At 43.6% G+C, this 22,736-nt stretch overlaps 1 long non-coding RNA gene across 2 annotated transcripts in view; it reads left to right on the forward strand.

Moving 5' to 3' along the window:
* The first annotated feature begins 9,587 nt into the window (after positions 1 to 9,587).
* LOC137301308 (uncharacterized) overlaps positions 9,588 to 22,736 on the forward strand; it is a 39,484-nt gene continuing 26,335 nt past the window's right edge. The window contains exons 1-2 of one of the 2 annotated variants that reach the window (XR_010958264.1): positions 9,588 to 9,706; positions 21,417 to 21,516. This is a non-coding gene — a long non-coding RNA (uncharacterized lncRNA). Of the gene's footprint in view, positions 9,707 to 19,733; positions 19,766 to 21,416; positions 21,517 to 22,736 lie in introns of those variants that run through there. The other variant, XR_010958265.1, reaches the window with a different exon arrangement.

A 22,736-nucleotide genomic window follows, 5' to 3' on the forward strand; every position in this document is an offset into this window, starting at 1 on the left:
GCAGAGAACCTTGATGCACGTTTTCTTGCAAGTCTGGTACAAACTCAGATTGGCAGATTGGTGAGGTCTGGTGTGCAGATTGGAGGATGCGGGATTTAGTAGTGCGCAACCTTTATTCAATGTTTTATCATAACTCCAACAGTTTGTAAACATAGGGACAGGACCTGCATCTGTGTTTTATGTGTGTGATGTCTGATCTCCGTTTAGACTCTGTGCAGACCCGTATCTTATATTTTGTAAATAAGAGGTGCACGCTGCCTTTAAGAGGTGCAGAAGGACAAGGGCAGCAGGCGCATGGGAACACCACCACCTGCACGTTCCCCTCCAATTCACACACCGTCCTGATTTGGAAATATATCGCCGTTCTTTCATCGTCGCTGGGTCAAAATCCTGGAACTCCCTACCTAACAGCACCGTGGAAGAACCTTCACCACATGGACTGCAGCGGTTCAAGAAGGCAGCTCACCACCACCTTCTCAAGGGCAATTATGGTTGGGCAATAAATGCCGGCCAACATCCCATGAATGAATTAAAAAAAAGGCTGCCTTTAAGAGGTGCAGACTGCCTTTATGTGGTGCTAGCTGCTCGTGCTATATTGGGGCCCTCCTGCTGGTAAGCAGCCACACAACAGCGCAGCTTGGCCTGGTTGCTCGCAGATATCAGGTAAATGACCAGGGTCATGTGGGGTTAATCGCGCACCGCAACCCCTGCTCCCGGATTCGGGGGTTATCGAATTTAACCCCCATTATATTAAACTTGGATAGAACCTTGGTTAGACCACACTTGGAGTATTGTGCACAGTCCTTGTCTCCATATTATAGAAAGGATATAGAGGCATTGAAGACAATGCAAAAAAGATTCACAAGGATGATACCAGAACTGAGAGGGTATCCTTAGCAGGAAAGGCCGAACATGCTGGAGCTCTTATATCTAGAAACGAGAAGGCCGAGGGGTGTCCTGATAGAGGTCTTTAAGATAATGATAGGGTTGGATAGGGTAGACGTGGAAAAAATATTTCCACTTGTGGGGGAGTCCAAAACTAGAGATCATATATATAAAATAGTCGCTAATAAATCCAATAGGGAATTCAGGAGAAGCTTCTTTACTCAAAGGGTGGTAAGAATGTGGAAGGTGCTACCACAAGGAGTAGTTGAGGTAAATAGCATAGATGCATTTAAGGGGAAGCTAGATAAGCACACAAGGGAGAACGGAATAGAAGGGTATCCTGACAGGGTTAGATGAAGTAGAGAGGGAAGAGGCTCATGTGGAGCATAAATGCTGGCATAAACCAGTTGGGCCGAATGGCCTGTTTCTTTGCTATAGTTTCGATGTAACTTGATGAAACTATATCAGCACATATCCGACATTACAACAGTGACTACACTTCAAAAGTACTTCATTGGCTGTTAAGTGCTTTGGGACGACCTGAGGTCGTGAAAGGCCCTATATAAATGCAAGTCTTCCAGCATGGAAGGGACTTTGCTGTACTTCTAGCCTATAGTACACCTAACCTCAGAGGTGGCACCGAAGTGATAAACTTCCAACTGTGCATTCCAGATGCCGCCGGGGTACATATTAGCAATGAATGGCCAGAAAACCATGTGCAGCAGCAGCCAAATTTCTGTTATATTCTTCCAGCAGGCGAGGCTCCCTGCCCAGACCACAAAGAAAATACCCTTTTGATGCCAAAACAACCCAATTTTCCAGCACTGACATCTCCTTGTGTTGTTGAGCACAACTGATTTAATAAGTAGATTAATAGTATTACAACACTATAACTGCCCTAAACACACAGAATAAAGAGAGAGGTTTCTGGTAGATATTGTTTTTGAAAGGAAAGTAGAGAGATATTTATTGTCTTGTATATCAAGTTGCTTTTCCTGCCCTAACATTTGATGGGGAGAGAAAGTTCCTTCAGAAGCATAAAACAAAACCAAAGACATAGACTTGTATTATTCTGACATTATATAAATGATAGATGATCTGTGGAACAAATTATTTAATCACCTGCATTAAACAATCAGAACAGTTTAAACATTGTGGAATTAATATTATCCACAATAATTTATAATCTTGTGGCTAACCATGTAAATACCATTTACTGTAATGTCATGTGCTGTGCCTCTGATGTAAATTATAGTTGGCTACTGCTAATAGTACAAACTCTTAACACATCCAGGAGTCTCCTCTTAGGAATTTTCTAGTTTTTATAAATTAAATTCTTCATAGGGCAGCAAAGAAACGTCTCGACTTATAGAAGTTGATTTGAGTTTAGACCTATGCCCATAAAGAGACATAAGAAAAAAAAATTGCTTAAAGCTTTAATGAAAAACAGAAAAAGCTGGAAATATGCAGCATGTAAATGACCTACACCTGAAATGTCGACCTAAATGATCTGTTTATAGATGCCGACAGTCCTATCTGTGATGTTGGAAATTCAGTGCATAACAATCAGATTGCTTATCCTGGTTTCATTTATCGTAAGGAATTCAAATAAACAACTTTGCTTTTCAATGAATATGAATATCATAAATATTAAAAAGAAACAAAATAGTTTTGTCTCTGGTTGGCTTTGTTTAGAAGCAGGGGTACACACAATTGAACAAAACACTACTGGTTACATTGATTTCCCAATATTTGGCATAACAACTTGGAGTACCAGAGTAAATTCACAAATCCCATGCTTCCAGCGGGGAGCAATACTTGATGGGAGTACTTTGAATCGTCATTCCAGTGTTGTAGCCCTCTCTCATACCCGCACTTCCTTCTAGCATGGAACCCCCTTTGGGAGGGTAGAATTGCTGAATATGCCCCACTGAGTGATGCTATGAAATGGTGTGTCCTGGATTTGTGTCCATGATGTCCCAATCTGAGCTTCATCAATGTGCACAAGTGCGAAGCAGAGGGCGGGCGATTACCAACATGGAGAGTGGTGAATATCACAGGGAGATTCATCTTTCACCTACTCTTCTGCATTTTCTAGTTGCCATTTTCAGAGTTGCATTTGCACAGGCCCTAGAGCACGTCACTTGCCTGTCCTTCATGGGTTTCAATTATTTTTTAAATGCTTTTTTTAAAAGTTACTGAAATGTTTTTAGAGTGTATCAAGGCTGAAAATATTCTCAAATTATGGGATTTATTTCTTCTATCTAATTATCTATCCTGAATCAAGTAAAACTATTAGGTAAGGAGACTGAGTTATATGATGGATAGAACGCTGCCTATCTATTGTGCCTTGAGAAGCACTGAGAACTGGATCAACGTTGCCTAAATTATTTCACACAGAACCCTTACAACCAGCAGAGGAGACCTTACATCCCAGCAGTACTGGCTGGATTGTAATTCTAGTCCCCAGGAATGAAGGGAGAGTGTTCCAACCTAATTTTCTTTATCAATATTTCTTTATATAAGTTCTTTCACCCCAATTTTTGAAATATACAATGGGTACAATTTTTCAATTTATTGTGAATAAAGAAATAATAGAATACATGAAGATCAATCTCAAGATTGTGATTAGCTAAAGCAGTTTGTAAAAGCAGAATGACATTTTGGAATTACCCATTGTCTCATTAATTAATCCACTGCCCTCTAAAGACTCTCAGGAAACATGGATGATTCACCCTCCTCCACTGTGCTGTATTTTCACCCTTGCACCATCAGAAATGAAATTCAGATAATTCCACTTCCATCCCTGCCTGTGCTCCAGATGTTTAGCCCAACAACACCAGTAGAAACAATGAATGCATTTTCCACTACCAGATGTTGGGAATCATGCATATTCTCCGCCTAATTCACTGTGTTAAATGGATGCACATTAGTACATTGAGAATCTTGTTGACCCCATTATAACTACTTGGATAGACTAACAAAAGGAAGCTAACTTTATCGTATTGCGTCTCCATCTACAGATATGAGGGCAATTTAGGATAACATGAAAGAAGTGGTACTGAATTTATGAAGAGGGATTGATTAAATGGATAAAACCAAATCCAAATCAAAATAACCCAAATTAGACCAATTTTGATTTTCATTGAAGAATCAATAATTGCAGCTTCAGGTTCTTAATTAGGTTAATTGTTCCCTCCAACAATCTCAGTATTGCACAATGGGTTGGGACCATCGAACAAACTGATCAGATTTACTGAAGTTTCATCACACTTGCAGCAAGAAAAATAAATTATGTTTTAAAAAGCAAAAGCTCAAATACCTTGTGGAATAAGTGCAAATACAACAGTGTACATGTACAGCTTTCTATTCCACAGTGAAGGTCTGTGGCCCTTAGCTCTCATAGTGGTCCACAACCAATTCCTCCGGGGATGTAGGAACTAGAAATGAGTTCAAAACATACAAGCTGTTTGGATCAGCTTGTAGCCTCAAGGTGCAAGCCTCTGGATAAGTTTTTTCCCCTATCTCTAGAACACATTTTGCCAAATTGGAAACTATTGCTAATTCATTGGATGTCTTTTAATTTCTTCAGTTTTTTCCTTTGGACCTTTGATAGAAAAATAAATATTGAAACCAACACATATGTTCTACTTTTTCCAATTACACAGCTGCTTCTAGGTTGACAGAGTCCCTTACAAAGAGATTTATATCAATATTGTTTTGTTCGGTCTGGGAGGGGAGAATTTTGTGCTTATCAAGGTGAGCAATGTTTATGCTGGTGAATAGGACAAGGGGTCAAATTCCTTCTGTCAATGATTTTATAGAAATTCTGTTTTGTTACTTACACCAGTTTTTGAGTAAAATTAAGGTGGGTGATTTTAACCCTACTTGCCCAGCAGAAAAACTTTTACATTTTTACTTTTCTTCCCGGATGCGAAACCCCTGTGAACTCCCCACCCCCCACCCCCTGTTTCTCCCCCCTCCCCTAAACCTATCCAGCCAACCACCTGGTGTTGGCAGGCAGCCTCCGAGCTATGCGATTCTCTGTTGCTTCCCGCCCATTCCGACGGGAAGTGAGCCGATGGGATATCAATGAGGCCTGGGAGTTAAAATAGCCATGACTTCATTTCTGGAGCAGTGGATCAGTTTCTAACACACACCTGCCAGGCATGAAAACTAAGGCCACCGTTCCATTTTTTCAAACCAGCATTAGCATCAAGCAGCTCCAGATTATGTATATCGTATCAGGTACGAGGGTGACTTAAAGGTTTCTCCCAGTTATTGAACAAAAAAGGGTGCTAGGACAGTGCAGAAACTTGATCAGGTCAGGAAAGCACTTCAAGGAGGTCGGTCAGGATCCGGTACTGGCAATGACTCTGTGAGACAAACACAGGCAACATCAATGGGCTAGAGTGTAGGCTTTTGTTGGTGCAATCGAAATTGTGGTGCAATATGGAAGTTTGCATAGGGTTGATACAAGCATCAGTGACACTGTAGGGTAACTAGGAACACTGGTCAGAAACAGAGGGGAAAGGAAGTGGAAGAAGGAAAGAGAATGTTCTCATCAGGAAAAGAAGAAAGAGATTGACAGTAAAATAGCAGGACTTTAGTGAAATAGAGGCTGAGAACAATAAATAAGGTAAGAGGAGGCTGCAGCGGATTTTTTGATTAAAATGTCTAAGTAGAAGCTAAGGAGCAGAAAGGGTCTGCATACTCAGGTGGGTATAAAAGATCCCATGGTACTAATGTCCTGACCAACATTCCTCCCTTAACCAATACCACCAAAAACTGATGATCTGGTCATTCATTAATTTGCAGTGTGGGATCTGCATGTTTATCTACACAAGTGAACGCATTTCAAAAGTAAGCGCATTGAGACATTGAGACAAATTGTTATTGTAATCTATTGGTTGTAAATCACTTTGGGCCATCCTGAGGTCCTGATAAATGCAAGCTTTTTGACTCAATGCACCTTTTGATCCAGAGCTTATACTGTTAAGCAACCCTGGGAAAACATTACAGCCATTCTCATGTGATGCTGGCTGACTATATGGAAAATCAAAGTGGTAATCATTATGATTGGTCCAGGAAATGTGGTCCATGCAATTCCATCCAGCTTTCAAGTAAAAAGCAATAGCTGTATAAGGAAAGTAGCAGTCAAATTTAATTGTATTGTCATTTTTGTAAACGCTTCGGAAAGTTATTTTCCTGTTTTGAAGCAATAAATCATTTGAAAATTATTTTCTATTCCAGGATCTTAACGTGTTTTTTAACCTGTTTGTTCAAAAATATGCTTCAGTCAGGTCCAGCCTGATTTAATGTGGTAAAATGCATTGAAGTATCCATTCCCTGAGAATGACAGTCATACAATAATATAATTTACTAATAGCTTTCTTCGGACAAGAAAACTATTTTATTAAATAGTATCTTATGGATCTTCTGCAGAGAGAATGCACTAGCATTTTATTCTCTGTAGTCACACTCCATTTTTAAAAATTGATCATGAAATTTTTTATCTTATCCAAGGATTTGACAGAACTCAATGCAGAAAAGTTTGTGGCCATTTCTTTAATTAGCAGAAGCACTCATTCTAAAAATGTGTTTTCACATTCTGAGAGATATTGTTACTGTACAACAAGGATAATATAGGTATCTTTTTAAATTTGCCTCATTGTGATAAAATGTGATGTTACAGCTGCGTGCTAACTTGTTCATTAGTTTTGACCACTTTAATGTAACTCGGGGTTCCTTGATGGAGATTCTTGCTTTAAATGGAGGAAGTCCAGTGCATGGGCAAGGAGCTCCACAATTGGCAAAACAATGAAATCTTAGCACTGTTTGCAAACTTTATTTTTGATCTCGCCTTCACAAAAATGGCTGTGGTAATTTGCGTAATAAAATGACCAAAATATTGAGTCCGCATTACAAAATATACTTTTCCTTTTGATCTCCCTTTCTCCGACTCAGTACCACAGTCAGATACCATTTCACTACAGACTGCTACATGTATCTGATAATTTTCCGCTTCAGCTCAGTGTTTCGCTGCCAATCACCCTTCCCGTCACTCCATTCTTTTATAATTCTCTTCTCTATAATCCTGCTCTATGAGGTGGATGTCTCTGGCCATTACCACTCCACTTATTCCCCAGTGACAGAAAGCTACTGAATGTTTTAATAAGCAGAATATTTAGCTTCCCTCATCTTATAAAAATGTATTTGAAAGCTGAAGAACCTGTATGACAGGGGCACTTTATACATACACATTTCACCAGGCACAAACCAAATCTAACTCCCTCTTGACTGATATGTAGAGAGATTTCCAAAATGCTCCACTCCACCTGGCAGGTGAGCATGTTCTGAGAGGGTGGGTGGTTTGGGTGGGGGGGCGGGCAGAGGGAGGATGCAGTGCAGGGTGTCAGGTGCCACTCTACTGCTTCATCATTGTTCTGGGCCTTTTTGAAAAGCACAGGAATATTTTCTAAAAATACAGTCAGAATCTGGAAGTTATGGAAATGCCAAAACAAGACCGTAGTCACGTGGATATGGGAAAATTGGGAATCCCACATCCACTTCACCATAATCTTGTTTTACAGTCTTGATTGAATTCTTTGAAGTATAGTCAAATATCATTATTATAAACTCTTGAGGGCTAGCCATGTGGCATCAAGGCCTGAGCTCCTCGATTATGGATCTTTAACTGGGAACAACAAAAATATCACATCCTTAGAAAATTTGTATTTGTTGTTTTCAGATTTGGACTTTCTGAAGAATAAAAGTAAGTTACATGTAATAACATCAAAGTAGGAATCCTATTAGAATTAAACTTGCATTTCTCTGATGGCTTATTCAGTGAACAGCTGAACCATACATACCTGAAAGGCCCTAGGTTTGATCATCAGTGCTGAATTAGATGATTTCAGTGGGATGGTAGTCGGGACATTACAATGGGCCTAGGTGCCATCTGGTTGAGGAGTGAAAAATCACTAAGAGTTTACTGTTCTGATAACAATCCAGCGACCTCTGCTGGAAGTTTGCATGTGTGGGCAAAGAGGCCTAGCCTTGATGTCACCATGGTCGAATAATTTGCGGACACACATTGTCAAGACACCCACTTGAATAATGACCACTTGGGTGAGAAATTGGAGGAGGGCACAGTGCCCGTGGAGTTTCAACACAGCCAGGAGCCAATACCTTTAGATGCGGAAAGAAGAGGAAGCATTTGGTAGTGCTCAGGAATCAAATACTGAGTTCAAGAGTCAAAATGGAGAAAGAATTTGCTGTTTGATGTGAGTCCCTTGATGTGTCCATGTAGGGGAGACTTTACAAATTAGCTTTCCTGTTTTAAAACTTTGTCCAAATAGAGCGCATATCAGAAATTTGAATGTGAAGCTCAGCATGCCTTGTATGGTTTTCCCTTTGGGTCCAAATTCCCAAAATGCACTCCTGACACACAAAATTAACATGAGTGTTAAATGTTAAATCTGCCCTGTAGTCTTAACTAAGCGTGCCAGTAACATTGAGTGACAAAACATAGAGTGACAAAACATAGACACTGTGCTAACCCTTGTTTTTATGATATTAACAAGACGGCCAGTGGATAACCTTTGATCCTCTATGGCATCCAGCTGGAAGGTAATGTCAATGGGCATACAGTCATGGGACTAAATTTAATACAGGTGTGAACAGAGAGTGGTATCCTCTATTGACATGACTTGGGCTTGTTAAGTATTTATGTTTGTACATGTGTGTTGATTTTGTACAGCTTTCTGCTGTTTAACAGGTTGTCTTGAATTAAATATAAAACCGCAATATATATCTCTCAAGATCACAAGACAGTTACAGATGAGGAAAGCCAATTGGCTCATTCCAGCTCAGCCTTTCATTTTTATGTCCAACAAAAATAAATTAACAACTTTCTATGTCAAAAACAAGCAGTTCTATTTCATTACTTCTCTTTTTTCTTATAAATGCATTGGCAGGTTAGCTGGTACACGTTGCTACATGAGGCCACTTATGAACTGGGAGAAATTTTCCGAGTAACAAAATATGTCAAAAATAAAAAACATGTTCAGGATTAAAAAAGTGCACTGTTAGTGGTGTTACTATTTCCTTAAATGGAAATAGATGCAGCACACACTATGTCAAACTGACACTGGTGCACATATCTATTCAAGATGCTAAGCACATACAATCTTGTTCCACTTGTTTGCAGTGGTTATTATATATCTTGTCCCTATACACAGTTAGGGCTGACAATGAGATGTACATGAAAAATACAGGACTGGGCTGCCAGCTTCAAAACAATGTGGATAACACTGCTTTCAATTCCAAGTATTCTTTAGCCATCAATATAGCTGGGATTTTGCATACCATGAAATATTTATCACTCAAGTGCTCATACGTTAGGAACATCTGTCAATCCACCTACAGATTATTTTAACATTATCAAAAATCAGCAAGAAAGTATATGCTTCCTAACATATTTCTGTGCTTTTTCTCTAGCTTTCTTTGTGACACATTCAGAGCATTGCTTACAAATGACACAGAGCCATTTCCTTCCTGTCTGCAGATCAAGGTTTGAACCTGTCAAGAAGTCTGGTTGCCATATCGACTCGGTTAGTTTTCAGTCTAATTTATAGCCCCATCGTACAAGGGCATTCCAGTGTAAGCTATGGCTGGCCGCTCAACCCATGCAGCAGACACCTTCCAAATTCAGTAACTCTGCAACTTCAATAACAAATGTTCCCCGCTTTTTACTTTTGAAAGCAACTGGATGATTTTCAGAACAGTTCTGGAAGTCGCCTTCTCCACTTCGCTAAGGGTACGGATGTCCACTTATATATTGAATAACAATGTTCATTTGAATTTTCATGAGTTTAGCCCTGAGTCAAAAAGGTGAAAGCAGTGTATGCCCAAGTGACTCCAGGTAAAATGTCCACTCTTGGAAACTTTAACTGCTGTTAAATAATAGTAATACAATGCATTGATCCACTGAAAAGATTGTAATATACAATGACTGCTCCTAATCTGTGCAGCCCAAATCACTTTCAGATGTTACCTTGTACAGTGCAGCTCATTTAAGTGTAGAAGTGATTTTTCACTTTGTAAAACAGATTTGCAGTTATATGGTGACATATTGGCAAATGCATAGAACAAAAAATAATTCATTTGGAGAAGTAATTTTTTTTGTTTGAAAAACCCAACTTCTTGAAGAGTCATTTAACCTGGATTCTAATAGCAAGACAAATTATTAACAAGTTAGCATTTGTTAATAATTTGGGAAGTATGGGCTACACACTTAATAGAAAATGACATTACTATGTACTTAGGGCAAACAGACTTCTAAAGCAATGACTAGAGGGACATTTAGCTTTTAATATACAATATACTTAGCAGAGGCAAATATTTAACAGGTATGTGGTTAAGCAAAGTAAATGGTTTCACTGTTAAAGATTAATGTTTAACTCTAGAAATGTTTGTACTATACATAAATTGAGCAGCTGTTCACTTAAAGTATTCCCTGAATAAACTGAAAAATACCTGCAGTGTTGAATAATCCTGTCACAGAATTTCAATATTTCTTTATCAAATATATATCCTAAGCCATCAAATATTGGAGGATGTGAAAATGACGAAGGAGGAAGCCTCCGAAAGCTTGTGAATTTAAAATAAAATTGCTGGACTATAACTTGGTGTAAAATTGTTTACAATTGTCAACCCCAGTCCATCACCGGCATCTCCACATCATCAAATATTGGGTTTGGGGTTCATTCAAGATTTCCAAAGAGAATTTTGAAGGATATCGTACTGTAATATCTTAATTATCATCTGATGTGCAATGTGGGGCCCCCTCATACTTGAACAAATGAAGAAGATGTTGAGTTTTATAGAAGAGAGAAATTAATTTTGCTTTTATTTGATGCACCATTTCAAGATTTTCAGGTGTGGTGCATTCCATATTGACAACACTATTTTCAGAACTGTGGAACCAATATCAGAAGATGAAATAGGACTACCCTATACTGCCATCCATCCCTTTACATATCAGAACATTCCAAATTCAAATTTTTCTATTTTAACTGCATATAAGTAAACCCATTCTGGAGTGCTCCTCATAGATCATGCCCGGCAATAATTTGCATCAGTGGATTAGCACACTATCAACTAATTAAAAGTTTATTAATGCCCATGCAATAAAAAAACAATTAAAAACTTTGAGCCAAATACCATTTTTGGTTTTTGCACAAAATACTGTTTTGGAGTGTTCATTTGTTGCTAGGACCAAATATGTTCCACATAAATATAAGATGGTTCCATCTGCCGTTCCCTGGCACATGTCCAGGAATGTTTGATAAAGCACAGTGCTAAAATCAGATTTTTGGCTAATTCAGGCTTCATCCAGAATGGATTCATCTGGCAGAAGGAAGTTTGTTTACTGCTGTTTCTATGCAGGCTACAAAAGTATTATCTGGTATCTTTGATGTTATTGGGAAATATTATTCAGAATTAAGTCTGGATCTATTATTGCTGTGCATTCTCAATGCTGTATGACTAAGTTTGTTTTTGCATCCATTGTCATCATAGTAATGTCTCCCTCAGATTTGGACATCTGTTCTTTAGCATCACTTGTCATTATCAATCAGTTTCATAGAAGCTATTTAATTTACACTCCTGTGAAGCACTTTGGGATGTTTTCCCATGTTACAGGCGCTATATAAATGTAAGTTGTTGTTGTTAATGGTCTTACTGAATTTAGGAATGATTTTTGAAGAGTCATAACATAAATTTAATGAAATAAAAATGTACACAAATTTTTAAAAAAGTAGCAAGGGTTCTAATATTTCATAAAAATCAGTCAGAGACAATGGTCCTGATTTTCTTCCCCTGCCCTCAGCCTAGCATGAGTTGGGTGGTGTGCATCTCACAAGACCCAATGTGGCCATATCTGAATCCAGCTGTATTTCTGGGTTCCTGAATACGTTGGGCCGGACTGTAAATTCTCCGAGCTTTAGTGGTTAGTGGTGCACCACTACAGGCCTTAAAAGCATTAGCTTGGCCTGCTGGCTGCTGTCAAAAACAGCAGTGCAGTGCGGCCCTAGAAAATGACATAGGAGGCCTTATGATGTTACTCTAATGTTACTTGTACATTACTTAAATGGTGGAAGCTTCCTGTTCACACCAGGTGGGCCTCAGGAAATATGTGTCAAGTGGAAATAGGGTGGAGATGCTGTGTTACAGGCCCTGCTTTTATGTCCTCTCTGGAACACACCATAAACTGGTGCAGATGGATTGTTAGGCAGAGGAAAATTGGCCCCATTACTTTGTGATAGAAGAGGTGATTCCACGATCCTGAGCTGCCAGCAGGAAGTCAGACTCAATGGGAGTGCAGTTCAGAGAATCTGGGCTATAATGTTGTAGCCTTATTTCCAACCATGCTCCCTTCCAGCCCAGCTTCCTTGATGGGAACACAGGATGATGGAACTTCTCCTGAAATTCATAAAATTAAGCTTCCCCAATGGCGTGTTAGGTAAAGGCACCATGTGATGTCGTACTAAACCATGATGTGGAGATGCCGGTGATGGACTGGGGTGGACAAATGTAAGGAATCTTACAACACCAGGTTATAGTCCAACAGTTTTATTTGAAAATCACAAGCTTTCGGAGGCTTTCACCTTCGTCAGGTGAGTGTGACGAAGGAGAAAGCCTCCGAAAGCTTGTGATTTTCAAATAAAACTGTTGGACTATAACCTGGTGTTGTAAGATTCCGTACTAAACCATGTTAATCAGAGGGCTCACCTTCAATTCCCAGTCTGTGCTAAGTTAGCTGATCTCAACTTGGGGAACATCAGAGTGCTACAGTTGATCTCAGCATCCCTAGACTAGTTGGAGTAAAGATCTAGCAAGGTTCTTGCTGTTGATCACTATTCAGCCACCCCTTGCTGGAACATACACATGTGTGGGCATTGGGTGAGGACAGGATTGGGTTTTACTGCTATACCCTCCATGTTCAAACAGTCTATAAACACTGGTGCTTAGAATTATCACGTGGTGAGTTGCACCACTTTTACGCCAATGGAAAAATCGTTGTGCCCGCTGACAGTCTGAAGACGTATTTACATGAGAATTTGCTGGGTCAGCTTATTTGCATAACCATTGGAGTAATGATTGGTTTAAAACATGTATAAAATGGGAGTAATCTGCTGGAAATTAGAGTGCAGCCTTTAAAAAGCCCTTTCTGGCTGTAAATTGCAGCAGCAGACTGGGGAAACAGCAGGTAAACAAGGAACAGTGCTTGGCTCAATTACTTGACTGTCAGTTAACTTGACGGCATGTCTCATGAATCTTTTTGTGCCACTTTTCAAGAATGCCTAACACAGGAGCAGCTGGTACAGGCAGCCAAACATGGTACCAGGGCATGGAGCAAAGGAAGAGAAGAAGATGCCAGAATTCCACTGGAACTTTTGGTGAGAGCTTTGCACATGCCTGGATACAAGCATCCAGTGAACTCTCTCCCAACAATCAGCAATTTTAGTGTTTTGAGAGCAGGAAAGGAAGAATGCTGATTCTCTAAACATTTAGGGCTCGAATTTAGCAGGCCTGCGGGTTCCCAGCGGGTGGTCCTCCGGGAGCGTGGAAAACGCGGACGGCTAATCGTGTGCGTCCCCCACGCGATCGCGGGATAATTGGACCCATTAAGCCCAGCTTCCGGGTTCTGCGCTCCCCAGCTGCGTGCCGGCCGGCTGCGCATGCGCAGTACCGTCGACGCGATGTAGGAGCTCCAGTTAAAGGGGCAGTCTCCCAAAGCCCCTCCTGCTACAAGCAAGCGGTTTGAGACGATGGCTCAGCAAAGGGGAAAGGCTGCGCCCCGTTTTTCAGATCTGGCACTGCAGCTGATGCTGGAGGGCGTGAGGAGGAGGAGGGAAACACTCTTCCCAGAAGATGGGCGCAAGTTCCCTGCCGCCGCAACCAGGAAGGCATGGGCAGAGGTGGCGGCGGAGGTGAGCAGCAGGGGCAACACCCCAAGGACTTGGGAGCAGTGCCGCAAGCGCTTCAATGACCTGACTAGGTCTGGCAAGGTGAGTACACCAACGCACCCTCCCACATCCCGTCCCCACCATCACGCCAAGCAGATCACAACCCCCTCCTGCACAGCCACCACTGCGCTCCATCAGCAATCCTCACAGCCACTCATTCACCATCCTCGCCGTGCACGCAAGTACCCACCGTCCCTGACCCCACCCGAACACTACCACACACCCCAATCCCCATGCAATGGGATGGGCACGTGGCCCACGCTTCCTCCCATCCGTTCCGCGCCACGCTCAACCCAACCACACCGATGCTCGATGCGTCTCACGATGCAAGACGCACCCACTCACACATCTGTGTTTTGCCTTCACAGGAGAAGAGAAGCAAGAACAATAGGGAAAGGGCACGCACCGGAGGTGGGCCGCTGCAAGTGGTGGAGCTCACCGACGCAGAGGTGGAGGCGCTCGACCTCGCCCGCACGCGACATTGCCTGTCGGTGGCCGATGGCGAGTGTGTCGCTGCCGAAACGGCCGGTAAGGGAAAGCTGACACTCAACACCCATGATCGCGAGTTACCGTCTCATCACCTGCCATCAGGCGCACTGTCAAGTTGGTCCACATGCCTCAAAGTGCCCTCTGTTCTCTTGCAGGTCCGTCTTTGGGTCAAGCGAGCGTGGAGGGCGATTCCTCAGAGGACATGGCGGTCTCTGAGGGTGCATCGTCACATCAGAGCCAACCATCCACCAGCGCAGAGACACGCACCACGGTGGGTCCCCCTCGCCAACTAGTTGGGGTAGCACTTGGTGAGTCACCGTGCACGAGTGAGCATGAGCAGACCCTGGTGGCAGGGGCAGCCGCGGAGGGTCCGCGACGGAGGGAGCACTCATCTCCAGGCTCTGCTCAGCCGGACCCAGATGCTGAACCCAGGGGGCCACCAGTGAAAAGGAGAGTCGTCGAGGGCCACCAGCTAATTGCTGAGGTACTGGCAGAGGTGCCGCGCGCATTGTCCACAATAGCGCAGGCGATGGAGGAGTCCAACTCCTGCATGTGGGCATTGGTGGCGCAGGCACAGGAGGGTACCGGCGACACAGTGTCGCGGTTAGGTGCGGGACTGTCTGCGGTGGAGGACAGGCTGGCCTCCCTCGAGCGTCACGCACAGCTCCAGATCGAGTCCATGCAGGCCCTGACAACGTCTGTACGGATTCAGGGTGAGCAACATTCCGACGCCACCAACAGGCTGAGGGATACACTAGGGGTGGCCTTGCAAGGCCTCACACATGCCATCCAAACTGCCGTCCAGCAGGGTGGAAGGGGTGATGTGGGCCGAGGCCAAGAGAGGGATGATGGTGACCGGGGACATGGAAGCGGGGACGCCTCTCAAGGCGTCCCCACGTCCCACCCGTCGCCCACCTCTCAACCAGCACCCGCAATGGTGCCTCCTCTCCAGGTGGCCGAGTCTGCCCCTGCCCCGGTGCAGGAGGAGCAGTCTGTGGAGGTGCCCTCACGGGCACCGAAACCCAGGGGCCGTCCGCCAAAAGCATCTACCCGGTCAAGGCAAGAAGACGAGCAACCTGCCACTACCTCTGCTGGAGCCACAGGGGTAGCACCACGTAGGGGTTCCCGGAGAAGAATTGCAAAGGCCTTATAATCACAAAGGGAATACACCAGGGTGTTTATTATTTTGTACTTTGTTTCTTATATAATGTCACATTCCAGATATTAAATAGTCTATACTCACCACTCCTGCCACCTCTCGTCCATTCTTCCGCGGCTTGTGCAATAGTTGCGTTCCGTGGAGGCCATCATGACGGCGAACACCTGCTGCCACCCATTGGGCACACTGCTGTGGGTGCAGGATTACTGTCAGCACTCTTCAGTGGAGGGGGCTGGTATGGCCGCTCGCATGTGCAGGTGAGGAGATGCGAGCGCCTCGCAGTGTCTGCCTCTAGGAGAACCGTTGACGTATGAGTGCCTCCCTGGCCCGGCGACCATCTCGGTGAGTCGCGGCTCGGCGCATGGGTCGACCAACATCCTCTGGCGCGTCCTCCTCCTCCGCCTCCTCCTCCTCCTCCTCCTCCTCCTCCTCGCCCTCGCCTTCCTCAATGTGGGTGGCGGGTGTGGATGGGGCCTCCTCCAGCGGCACCCCTCTCTGTTGGGCCATGTTGTGCAGGGCACAGCAGACAACTATGATTCGTCCCACTCTGAATGGTGTGTATTGGAGCGCTCCCCCAGAACGATCAAGGCTCCTGAAGCGCATCTTGAGAAGCCCTATGGTCTGCTCAATTGTAGACCTGGTAGCAGTGTGGCTGTCATTGTACCGACGCTCCGGCTCGGTGATGGGGTTCCTCAGAGGTGTCATGAGCCACGTGTGGAGGGGATACCCCTTGTCGCCGAGGAGCCAGCTGTTGCCGGCGTTGGGTGCTTGCAGGATGGGCGGGACGGCGGACTCCCTGAGGACGAAGGCATCGTGGCAGCTGCCGGGGTATCTGGCGCACACGTGTAGGAATCTCTGGCGGTGGTCACAGATGAGCTGGGCGTTCATGGAGTGATACCCCTTCCTGTTGATGAACAGCCCTGGCTCATGCGGAGGTGCCCGTATTGCGATGTGGGTGCAGTCGATTACACCCTGTACCCGTGGGAAGCCGGCCATGGCATGGAATCCAACCACCCTCTCCATCTGGCTGCGCTCGTCCATGGCGAAGTTGATGTAGTGGGAGGCCCTGCGGAACAACCCATCGGTGACCTGCCTTATGCACTTGTGTGCAGAGGACTGACAGACCCCGGTGATGTCCCCGGTGGCACCCTGGAAGGAACCGGATGCGAAGAAGTTGAGGGCAGTGGTGACTTTGACGGCGACAGGTAAGAAGATGCTGCTTGGCCCATCAGGGAGCAGCTCGTCGTTAAGGAGGCTGCAGATGTCGGCGACTACCTGGCGATTGACTCTGAGCCGACATATGCACTGCTCCTCGGAGAGGTCCATGAAGCTGAGCCTCGCTCTGTACACCCTGTGCGGAGGGTAGTGCCTCCTGCGACGCATCTCTCTCTGCGGTTGCCCTCCCTCCTGCTGTGCAGGTGGGTGTGCCGCAGCACCGTGTTGGGGGGCCCCACCTCTCCGAGGCGGACGGCGTGGACTGCGAGGCTGCTGGGGCTGGTCATCCTGTTCGTCCTCCGACGATGTCAACGCACCACCCATCTGGCAGGTGTTGGTGTGAGGGGTTGTGCAGGGTAGGTGGGTGGGTCCTCGGACTGGGGCTGCGGTTTCGTGTCGGTCTGTCCTCTGGCTTGGCGGGGGTTGGTGGAGGGCAGGGGTTGCCCTATGTGACGCGGTGGCCTCCTGCGTGGGTGAGGGCTCTCCCCCGTGGAGCGCACCTTGGCACCTGCCACAGGCTGCTGGCTGCAACACGCCTGGTTTGAAAGGTACTGTTTCCCCCAGTGTGGGAAACTCACTGCCTTGAACCTAAAATCCCACACTTCCTCTTTTGACAGCTGCTTCAGCTCATTAACTGACCACAACGAGCAAGTTAAGTACTCTCAAGTGGAACCCCGCTGGCTTTAATTGCCTGCGGGATTCCCACCAGCGGGGCTTGCGCGCGCAGCCCCGCACGTCAGCGCGGTACCCGGAAGTGGCCGGGATTTCGTCGCAATCCGGTCACGTGACCGGAGATCGGGATTTTCGGGGCCCCCCCGCTGGAAACCCGCAGGTAACCCGACCCTAAAATCGAGCCCTTAAATTCAGGTAAGATAGGTTTGCAAGCAAGTCAGGGGTCCAAAATAGTGCTCCCTAAGGCCTTTGTAAACCAGATTTGACACTATACTGGATTTGCACTGCATGTGATGTGAGGCCCAAGTGGTGTTAGATTATTCCTTCCAGGTTGTCTTGCTCTTTTTTGCTTTCGGGTCAGATTAGGCTGGATTTCGGATTTACACTGCAAGTTTGGCACCAGCACTAAGCAGATGCCATTTCTCGCCAACACTAAACTTGCAGAGTAAATGTGCCTTTAAACTACCCTCGGTGTGTACCTTATATAAAAATGTAAAGGGCCCAATTAAATTTTGCAGCAGCATTCATAACTCAAGGTTCAACTAATCCTTGCTCTTGTGCTCTGTGACCTCATCTGAACCCATGGATAAGATGACTGCTTAGGGATCATTCCGAGGCAATTAAAACCACTCTATTTTTTGGTTACCTTTAATCCTTCCCAAACAAAAATTTGGAATAAACAAATAGACAGATCATTAATGACTAAATAAAGTGTTTAAAAAAATGACTCTTAAAGTGAATCTTTAACAGAACAGCATGTACCTTTTATTTTTCAAACAAGCCATTAGATTCAAGGCCAGTAAACAATTTCTTCGCCTTATGGTTAACTAAGGCAGGTTCTAACATGTTCGTATTGAGCTATTTTGGAGTTAAGGAAAAAATTGAAAGGAAATGGATTGATTGACCCATTGATCATGGCCTGGCATGTCTCTGACATTTTCCAGGCATTGTTGGCAGTTAAACAATCTATCCAAATATTCACTGTTCGGTTTCAATTATGTACAGGTGATTTATTACAAGATTATGAAAACCTCATGGTGACAAGCTTTAGAATATCTTCAGTTTTATTACATAAGTTTATATTCATAATTTGAACAATATTCTCAAAAGTTCAAATATTTTTTCTCCAAAGTGTATCTTGATACACAGTGTTATCTGAACATTTGAAATCAATCAGCAAATGTTATGTCTGCTGCCCGGAGTGAAGGTTTAAAGTTTATTTAGTCAGTATGGACCCTGCATCACAGAAATGTAGTTTGGAGCCAGAAATTCCAGTTTATAAAATATGAGTGCACAGTGACATTGCTGTAGAGAAAGGAACCAATTGCATAATATCAAAGATGCCAACAAGCAGATTAAATTTACAATGATCTTTTGTACCATTAAATATAGTTTTGAACTATTTGAATGGAAAACTATTCATAGAAAACCTTTTCCTGAAGATTTTACTGTGATGATGATTTAAGGAGGGAGCTTCACTCATAGATCTCTTTTGAATTGAAGGGTAAATGTTCTGCTTGCAATGTGGAGCCTTACCTGTGGGCAACAGATAACAGGAAATCGTGGATGTACAGCCCGTGATTTTTCTGTCGATTAAAACGAATCGATGGAAAATTGTGAACTTTGTGTGTGTAGTTTCTCATTATATGCTCCTGACGGGTAAGATTCCGCATCAGGTGCACACAAGTGGAAAATTCTTTCGTTCCTTTGCTCTGTTCTGCCCATTTTGGTAACTATTTTGATTTAAGCAGTGTGTATGGATAATCAGTATTACTGAGTCTGATAACGTCAGAGATGAACTGACAGACACAGTTATCAAAGCACTGCTGGGTTAGTGACAGATAATCCTGCTGTACTTGATTTGTAGTGTTGCTTCCAAGTCATTCAAGTCACAAATGCAGCGCTAAAATTTGACTGTAGACATTGCTGCTCAGTACTAATTTTAATTGTGCTGACAGGGGCAGGAACTCTCTATGATGGCAATCTGGCAGTGGGTTTGAATTGTGGCAGGTCAAGTGTAACATCAGGAAGTTAGACACCTACAGAAATTATTGTCCATCATTACACCACAGAGTTATGATATAAGTCAGTGCTGTCCTTATATTTACCTGCTAGATCAATTCTAACTGCTCAGGCTGACAGATGATAGGCTTGCAGATAAATGTTACTCACACCACACTTATCAACTATTAATACTGGTTTCACATAAAGGACATCCACCTTTGTCTAACTCACAGAGTACTGCCACTACCATTGCTGTACGCATGCAATATATGGTGGAGATGATGCTTCGCAATTTGGAGGAATGAGGGTAAGTAGCAAGAAACCTAATCAGCCTTAGTAACTCCTTCAGGTCAATCTCCCCATGATGTGTTTGGTTGAAAGTTAACAGAATAAAAGTATGTTAGTCATAACTTTTGTAACTGATTTCTAGAAGTGGTCCTGATGGTGAAACTCTCTCAAAGTTGTCTGCCATTAGTTTTGATATTGCTCCGTTGGCTCCTTCCGTGTTGCAGTAAATCATTTAAAGTCTTTAAAATGAAGTAATCTCTTATAGAAATCCTATCCTCCGGTATTCCCTGTTCCCATGGAATGAAACAGCTTCACATATCCCAGCGAATCCTGATTTCTGGGAGATCAGAACAATCGCATTTAATGAGACTTCAATTTCAGATTATCGCCTGGAATTTCCACAGGGATTTTCCGGCAGAAGATCACTGGAATCCCCACAGAAACGGTGTAGATGATAAAAGCGGCCATTTCTCCAGGGCTTGCACTGAAGTTATGGCAAGAGATTGGGAGAACCCTTCAGGAATTCTCCCCCAAAATGTGTTTTCTTATGCTGATCTTATGCATTCTCTATATCTGTGGTATTATTCCCAACAACCTCAGTGAAATAAAATGATTGAGGTTACTAGGAAAAGATGGCCAGTCAATGTTTTCAGATGAGAAGCAAAAGGTGAAAATGTTATATTTTACTTTTTGTGAGATTAGTAAATCCATCAGAAATAGGAAAGATGCTAATTTGTAACACAAACAAATATACAATGATAACGGTAGTGTGGTTATGTTACTGGAGTAGTAATCAAGAGAATGTGAATTCAAATCCCACAATAGCAGTTTGGGAATTTGAATTCAGTTCAAAAAATCTGGAAATAAAAAGCCAATATCAGTAAAAGTGACCATGAAGCCGTTGGATTGTTGTAAAGCCCAACTGGTTCACTAATGTCCTTTAGGGAAGGAAACCTGCATCCTTATCTGATCTGGCCCATATGTAAAAAGAAAATAAAGGCTTGCATTTATATAATGCCTTTCATGACCTCAGGGCATTCCCAAAGTGCTTTCCAGTCAATGAAGCACTTTTGAAGTGTAGTCACTGTTGTAATGTAGGCAATGCAGCAGCCAATTTGTGCACAGCAAGATCCCACAAACCACAATGTGGTAATGACCAGATAATCTGTTTTTTAGTGATGTTGGTTGAGGGATAAATATTGGCCAGGACACCAGAGCAAACTCCGCTGCTCTTCTTAGAATAGTGCTGTGGGATCCTTTATGTCCACTTGAGAGGACAGACGGGGCCTTTGTTTAACATCTCATCCAAAAGATGGCACCTCCGACAGTGCAGCACTTCCTCAGCACTACACTGGATTGACAGCCTAAAATTTGGGCTCAAGTCAAGAATGTGACTCTAGTCCTATACGTGGTTGACCCTTAACTGCCCTCGGAAGTGGCCACTTGGTTGCATCATTTTGCTACCAGCGGTTTAAGAAACAGGCCGATCACCACCTTCTCAGGGCACTAAGGATGGGCAATAAATGCCGGCCTTGCCAGCGACACCCACACCTTGAGAATGAATTTTTTAAAAACAGATTAATTAATTCAAATTATTTAAATTATTTAAACAAAAGTAACATTCTGAAGAACAAAATGCTCTAAGATTTGCATGCAATTATTTTTGACAGAAGTCCAGTTTCACTCGGCATGCCTGCAACAAACAGATCCAAACTGAGGTACCTTCCAAAGACAGTACCGTTGTGGCCTCTTAATGAGAACATGTTGGTGGTAAGCAAATTGTTCATTTTATTTAACTGTTCTTATTAAGCAAATACTATTAAAAGCATGTGTGAAATCTGAATTGGCAGTAACATACTCAAGAGTTTATGCCAATAATCTCCAACAATGTGTTTGTGTTGGGTAGTAAGAGATAAAAATGTTCCATTTATTACAATGAAATGGGATGTGCATTATGGTAATAAGACTGGGGTTTGGAAATTAGATCACGCAGCACCCGTTTTTCAGGCGCTCAGTCGGGTTCCAGGCGCATATTGTCATCCAGGGCCTGAAACAGGTGTTAGGCCTATTGCCTGTGCAAATAGGGGGCCTAATGCCTATAACAGTTCCCTTTCCAATATTGGATTGCATCTAACCACACCATGCGCCATGCATGCTGCAGCCAGTTTTCTCAGATGAACAGCAGCCAAACCAAGGGTCTTTAAATGGGCTGCTGAAGGCTATCAATAAAAAGGTGAATAATTGTGGAGCCAAAGGAGCAGGGGGTCGCTTCCCCACGCCACATTAAAAATGTGGGCCGCTGCCGGCCACCGCTCGCCCTTCTCCTGATCTCTGCACACCCAAGGACTCACAGTAGGTCCAGTGTCGGTGTCTCTACCGGCTGATCTTCGTCTTCTTCAAGTCAGGAGCACTGTCTCTTGGGCCGCTACTGGAGTCCGCAGCTGGAAGTCGGGCCCAAAGCAATTTCTGGTCCAAGGTTTCGGAAATCTAGCCAATCACCAGTTATATTGGGGGTGATATTAAACCCCAAAAACTGGTGGGTTGGGAGAGGGCGTTAGTTGAAGATAGTTGTTTTTTTGGGTCGTGACCGCAAAATCTTTGGACTTGGCATTCCCAGTGGGAAGCCTGTACTTTTCCACGCCGACGTTAAACTCGGAAATAAAGCCGGGTTGCGGTCGCGACCCTTAAAAACAACTATGTTGGAACAATAGAATTGAAACCAGTGACTCAATAAGGATAGAAATTACTGTTAACAATGCTATCGTCCAAACGTTTAACATACTTGTATCAAATTCACCTCTTCACTATTTTAATGAAACCATGAACCCACTTAAAATAAATGGGTAATGTCTTCATTGAAGTAGTGGAGAGTGGAGTTGTTATGACCATGTGATAAGATTTCCAACAGTATTTCTACACTAATGAAGAGTAATTCAGTGTGATGGATGGGCGTGACCTACTTTATCTTAGAGTCTATGCAACGTTGGAGA

This window comes from Heptranchias perlo, chromosome 33 (genome assembly GCF_035084215.1).
Source record: "Heptranchias perlo isolate sHepPer1 chromosome 33, sHepPer1.hap1, whole genome shotgun sequence".
NCBI lineage: Eukaryota > Metazoa > Chordata > Chondrichthyes > Hexanchiformes > Hexanchidae > Heptranchias > Heptranchias perlo.